This window comes from Cyprinus carpio, chromosome B16 (genome assembly GCF_018340385.1).
Source record: "Cyprinus carpio isolate SPL01 chromosome B16, ASM1834038v1, whole genome shotgun sequence".
Taxonomy (NCBI): Eukaryota; Metazoa; Chordata; class Actinopteri; order Cypriniformes; family Cyprinidae; genus Cyprinus; species Cyprinus carpio.
Genome location: NC_056612.1, coordinates 6,638,180 through 6,645,451, shown reverse-complemented (window position 1 = coordinate 6,645,451; position 7,272 = coordinate 6,638,180). Strand labels below are relative to the sequence as shown.

Sequence of the window (7,272 nt, the reverse complement as noted above, 5' to 3'; positions counted from 1 at the left end):
TGATGCAGGAGAGGGAGGAGGAGGACAAAGGAGCGAGAAAAATGTTTTAAAGAGCATGCGAGAGTTAGACAAATTTTTAATTTTGTTATGGTAGTATGTCCTTTTAGCAGTGGAGACATTAGCAGAGAAGGAAAAGAGGAGTGACTGATACACATTAAGGTCAGTAGTATTTTTGGATTTGCGCCACACCCTTTCAGCAGCTCTAAGCTTAGATGATGTTCGCGGAGAACATCAGATAACCAAGGGGCAGAAGGGGTGGTACGGGCTGGCCTGGAAGACAAGGGGCAAACAGTGTCTAAACAAGATGTAAGAGTGGAGCAGAAAGTATCAGTAGCACTGTTAGCATCAAAAGATGCTAACAGTTTAGAGGAAGGAAGCGAAGATGAAACCATAGCAGATAGCTGGGAGGGTGAGAGTGAGCGTAGGTTACGTCGAAAGATGACATGTTGAGGGGTATGTGTTGTGTCAGGAACCATGTTGAGGTTAGGAGTGAGGAGGAAGTGATCCCAGGTGTGCAGTGGAGTAACCAGTACGTGATCAGTGGAGCAGTATCATGTGTAAATAAGGTCTAGTTGGTTGCCTGATTTGTGAATAGCAGTAGTTGACTGTAACGATAAAAAACTCCATAATGACGGGAAGAAGGAGGCGGGAACCGGCGAACATTCAAATAAATCTTTAATGACAAAATAAATACAAAACAGCGCGACAGCCCCTCACGGGCGACTGCCGTGCATAAACAAAACCCAAACACAAAATAAAACCCAGGCCTGGTCCCTCTCTCGTCCTTCACTGTCGTCGTTCCTCTTTTGTATCCTCCCGATCTCCTCCGTGGGACTCGAGACCGGTGAGTGGAGCAGGTGTCGCTCATTTCCCAATCACTCCACCGGCCTCGCTCCGTTCCCACGGCTCTCGGCCCCGCCCCACTCGTCACATTGACACTCGGTTGAGATCAAAAGAGGCAAGCAGAGTGTGGAAGTCTGCAGATTGAGGTTTATCTAGGTGGATGTTGAAGTCTCCAAGCATAAAAGGGGAGTACCATCCTCAGGAAAGGTTGAGAGCAGCACATCTAATTCATCCAAAAAGTTACCTAGTGGTCCTGGGGGTCGATAAACAACTACAAAATCGATTTTAAGAGGGAAGGTAATAGTAACTGAATGAGATTCAAAGTATCTGATACCCAAAGATGGTAAAGGATTAAATTTCCAATCATTAGAGATAAGCAGACCAGTACCTCCACCTCTTCCAGTCAAACAGGGGGGAGTGGGAAAATTAGAAATTATAGGAGAGTGCAGCAGGTGTAGCAGTGTCCTCTGGTTTGATCCAGGTCTCTGTCATGGCCATGAGATTTAGCTTTGAATGACTAATAATAGAAGTAATGAAATCGGCTTTGTTTACAGCGGACTGCCAATTCCAGAGGCCAATAGAAAAAAATAAATTAGTGTATTAGCAGACATAGGCAAAGTGTGCAGGTTGTTAGGATTGCACTACCTACAGTGTGTGATGTGTGGTTTGCGAGCGGTAGTGATAGTAGGGATCTGGTTCATCTGAACAAGTAATTACTTTGCAACTATTCAAAAGTCTGTTCTATATAAAATTAATGTGTAATATAATCTGGGCGTACTACATTTATTATGTTGTCATTATCATGTGACCTATAATGGCAGTTGCCATTCACAACTCCTCTCCTGTGGCCTCATGGGATAGTAAAGTGTCCATAGGATGTTCACTTCAGAATCTTGCCTAAAAAGTAGATTATCGGGTTGCTTTTGCCTTCCGTTTTATGAAAACTGAATTCAGTCAAAATACTCTTTCACATAGTGTTTTTCACCTATATATTAGAAAAGAATGCATATTCAGATGCAGCCATTGTCATAGGGACAAAAATGACAAAAAAAACAACCTTTGGGTTCATTTTTGAAGTATGGAATGGTATTGTGATAGATAATGTATTGAAAGAGTAAATGTATAAATCATTATGTGCCATGTAAACTAACAAAAAAAAAACCTTTCCAGACTCTCTCCACCTCTCACTTTATTAAATGTCTTCATCTGAACAGAAAATAAAGAATGAATGTGCCGTACCTGCCTGTCATGCGCTGAGTGTAATCACTGTCTGTGTCAGAATGAAATGATCTATTAGGGAGCTTTCCGGTGCAGCTTCAATGCGTGCACACACACACACACACACACACACACACAGATTATTACCAGTTGCCAAACAGTGTAAAATTGGATTTACTTCTGACACACTCAGTCACGCCAAAATTAATATGAAGGGATCTGGTGTTCTCAGAGAAAGATGTTTGTCAGTGCGCAGAGCTGATGAGTCTCTCTGCTGATTAAATACACTTTTACATTCGGCCAGGATTTGCCATGGAGACTCAGTGGCAGATTGAGTCGTCTCATTTGAAGGGGTCGGCGCTGATAGAGCTGTCTGTCTGATAGTTCCACTGTCATTAACTCATCTAAGGAGGATACACTGATGTCCATTAGCACAGAGCTGCAGTGGGTGGCTTAGAGTGGTAATAGGCAGTTCTTTTGATTGTTTGTGTCTGTCTGTTTTAATGGTCCTCACAGTGAGTTGTGTTGGTGTAGTGCCAGCCTCAGACAGCACATCCACAGATCACCCACAGGCATTCACTGGCCGCCTGATGCATATTATTCTCAAATATGGCAAATATTTGTCCAAATGTTCGATCTTAATGGCTGATTAAATTTCTTGGAGACGAGGTAGCCAGGCTGCTTCAGTAAGAGCTTCCGAGGAAGAACTATTCACAGAAAAAAACTAAAATCTAATTGCCCTCCTCTAAAATGAACTGTGGCTATTCATTTTCTCATGATCTTAGAAAACTTTTGATTTTACCTTAATATTTAATATGTCTAATTTCTTTACAGGTCAGATCTTTGGGGTCAGGAACATGTTTCAAAGAAATTGAAAAGTCTAAAAAAAAAACACACACAAAAAAAACTATCCATCATCCAGAGTTGATAATGCTCAAAAGAATAAAAAGTTATAGACACATATATATAAAAATACATGAAATCAGTCCTGGAGCAATCCAGAAAAGTAATTGGTTGAAAGTCACGTCTCATGAGTTTCTATTTCAAATCTGAAGAAGATACCATGAAAAATGAGATTCCTGCAACCATTTTTCTGAGACTATGTCTAGCCGATCACTAAGTTACGCCCCCAATAGATGACAGGTGCGTCACAGCACGCGTCACGAGCCATCACGAGAGAGCACCAGGATTCAAATAAACAATATTCTGCTTATCTTTGACTTCTTTTTTTTTTTTTTTGGATTGCCTCATTCTGTTTGTGACACTGTATGCTACAAAACCATGCTTTTTTTTACTACCAATATGCAGTTTTTGGAGCCTAGGTTTTTCCATAACGGATACAAACAATACTGTCTCTGAAGAACTGAGATGTAAACAAAGGAATTACTGTCCATATTACATATTCATATTGCTTCGTTGGACTATATAGCCCCTTTCACACTGCACGTCGGACCCGGAACATTGCCGGGTCGACTTCTGTGTGAAAGCAAACACGTCCCGGGATTGATTCCGGGATTGAACCCGGGTCGGGGACCTAGTAACATTGCTGGGTTCAGTTCCGAAACGAGCGCTGTGTGAACAAAAGCCAGAACTAATGCCGTGTCGTAGTGATGACGCGCGTTATCACGCGACTCTTTTAGCGGGTGTTCTGAAGGCAGATCAACGTTCGTGACGAAAAAATATGTGCAAACTGTAACGAAGCAGAGATCAGTTAGTTCCTTACTTTCCGCGCTGAAGCTGAGATCATTTGTCAGCTTCAGTGAAAGTTAACGTGCCTAATGTTTTCGACTCGTACATTACACGTCACACCCTGATATCACGTGTCTTTACGGGACCTTTACGGGTTGTGTGTGAATGCACGCACATATTCCGGGTAATCACTGGCAGTGTGAAAGTGCAAAATCTAGCGACCCGGGTACAAATGCCGGGACACATTACTCGTGTATTTGCCGGAATCGCAGTGTGAAAGGGGCTTATGTCGTCGTTCAGTGGACCCCTACCTTTCTAACTAAACTGAGATTTACAGCTGTGGATGTGTTTATGACTCGCTATTCTGACGAATCTGGTACATACTGCGTTTAGTTTATACATCTTTGTATACTGCAAATACATTCCTTATAAGCTTTCCATTGAAAAACAGCAATCTGTCGTCGATGCTTGAGGCTTAGACCTTTATAATGATATATAGTTGTAAAGATGAATTTTGTCCCATTTCATTTAATCTATTTGTAAACATTGACGTATGCAAACAAAGAGCGTGCAGTGAGGCAGCGTCCAGGTGCGGGTTAACAGGTTAATGACAAGCGGCAACATGTTTAATACTATAAGGCTGCTGTCACTTTAAGGCCTGCACACATCTGCTTTTCTCTCAACTGTTTACTTTCACTTAAGACATAACCAACTGTATTTATATGTGAAACTTGTGTGTTTTTGACAGTATTAGTGCAATCAGACATGAAAGATAGCGATTTAGTGTGCATGCTTTAGGTGTACTACCCAGAAGAAGCGTGTCAGACCAGCACCTGAATTAAATGTTTAACTGGCAAGACTTTAAATCACATGCAATATACTTTTTGTGATATGTGAAGTGCAGTGTCCCATGAGTGTAACTCTACCACTGAGTTAACATTTGATGTGAATGTATGTCGCGTTGTACAGTATATTGAGATGGAGGCGCCACAACTGCAACTGATAGAATGCACACTGTAGCACGATACTTCGATATTTCTTCAAAAGCAGATCGATGAGACATTTTAATCGTCCATGAACAAAAAACGAAATGTCGCACACTTCTAATTTAAACTGACATTTTTAGTCACTTAATAATGCGCATGCTTACATTTGTGTTATTTCACAGTTGTGGTGGCTTTACTGTTATTTTAAATGTTTCTTAAAATAAGTAAAAAATAACTTTTGTCAGTCAGTCGACCCCTTCCTGCCTAAGTGGGCGGTTCTTGGCTAGAATAAGCTGCAGTGTGGGCTAGACTTCATGCCTATAGTCAAAAGTCTGGCTACACAAATCCAGTGTGTATGTGTGTTCTGATATTAAGAAAAATGCTGCAGGGCATAGCTGGTTGTCTTCCCAGTAGCAGGTTGGTCTGCATCTTTGAGACTTCACTGGCCTCTTATGCCCTTGAGCCCCGTGTGCCTGATCTCTTCAGCTGCTGTGTGGTTCTGAGAGGCGTCGTGCTCTTGTAATGTGAGAGCATGCCTGTGTGTTTGTGCATCCATACATACATTCATGTGATGAGCCCTCTCTGTGGTCTCATCTGTCTCTATGGCCTGTTGCTTCACTGACAACCAACACACTGTGCTGACACTCACAGCACTCATCAGTCACAGGGGTCAGTGCCGAGGTCAGTTCCAATGTGTTTCTCAGAGGCGAGAGTGGATAAGAGCTCAATACTTCGCTGTCCAGGACTATGACCTCTGACCTCACATCATTACAGTCCTACAGCACAAACATGAACCCCCTCATTCTCACACCAGCGCTGAAGTCCTCCAGAGAGGAGGATCACATCCCAGGATGACATTGTAAATGGAACGCACTCGAATACCACATCTTCTATTGCCTAGTCGAAATGGTGCATGATGGGGAAAAATGTCTTCTGACAGAACAGTAGGGTTTTATAGCATTTTCTCTTCAACCGGCTGAACATTTTGCAATTTTTGCTGTCCTCTACAATCACTGCTTGTCAGATTGTATGGTACGGCATGTCCCGGATGAGATCTTGGGCAAAGCCCACGGCAGATTTTAACATTGACATTCCTCAGTGACATTAACGTTGTGCATCGTAGCTGGGATTTTAGTCACGATTGACAGTGTTGAGCATCTAGAGCGCAGCACTGCGGACTAAAAATTCTGAACCTGCCAGAAGATTCATTGCAAAGGCAATTTTCCGGCCGTCGGAGAGCATGATGCATTAATAGATCCAAGACTGACGATTTTGCAGTACGATGAAAGAAATCTGCAGTGTACATTCGGCTGTGTTCAAGACAACTGTAAGACTTCATAGCTTCTAAAGCGCAAGTGAAGACTGACAGTTTTTGGTGGAACTCAAATGGAATAAGACTCAAGGGTAGTGAATAGCAATGTTGTACATTGTTGTAGGTTGGTGAAGTGTCTTTTAAGGTAGATCCCTTCATGACTGTGCCTGCTTGCTTTGACAGATCTTCCGACCGCAGGTGGTGACTGAGGCCTTTCTCATCAAATTTGGAAAACTACTGGTGAGTCTCTCAGTTTTATTGATTATTGTTAAAACATCTTGTAAATGTTTCTTTTTTTAAGCCGTTTGCTATACACACATGCACTACTGTTCAAAACTTTGAGGTTGGTGAGATTTGTTCTTTAAAATATTACAATTTCAAATAACAAATGGTTTTATGTATGTACAGTATGTATTCATGTATGTACACTATATTGTCAAAAGTATTGGGACACCCCCCTTCTAATGAACAGGTTTGACTATTTTAGTAATTTCCATGAGTACAAATATTAATGTTTAAGCATATAATGATATTTTTAGGGAATTGTTTGCTTCAAATTTATAGCAACAATTTGGACAGGACCCTTTTCTATTTTAGCATGATACTGCCTCTGTGTATAAGGCAAGGTTCAAAAAGAAATGACTAATTCAGTCAATGTGGAAGAACTTGGTGGTCTCCAGAAAGCCCAGTCCTAATCCCAGTTGAACACCTCTGGTGTGAATTTAAATGCAGACCTTGAGCCAAAAACTCATCACCAAATATCATTGACTTGTGCATACACTATATGGACAAAAGTATTGGGACACCCCCTTCTTTAGAACATAAAAATGCACTTCCAAAACTATGGCAACAAAGATGGAGACATAACTCATGTATTTTTCTTTTCTTCTTCTATTATTGTAAAAGGTTTTATTAAAATTCAGCAATTTTGTGTCCATTTTTAATTAAATTTTATTAAACACATCAGTAATTCTGTCTATAAATATTAGATTCTGTTTTGACATTGGCCATTTAATTACGCTGTTACATGTCCCAAAAGTGGTAGTAGTTTTTCTTCATAACACACTTAGTTAAAATGAATGAATGATATTAAAATATGTAATTTTAATATCTCTTTTCTCTTTCATTATGGAAAGAATCACATAACCTCCATTGACTCTAATGAGACAAGTTTGGGAAGTGCTATAGGTAAGTTTTTATTGATTGCAGTTTTATTGTTCTGAG

At 40.8% G+C, this 7,272-nt stretch overlaps 1 pseudogene; it reads left to right on the top strand.

The window, feature by feature from the left end:
• LOC109075091 overlaps positions 1–7,272 on the top strand; it is a 228,828-nt pseudogene that overhangs the window by 99,575 nt on the left and 121,981 nt on the right.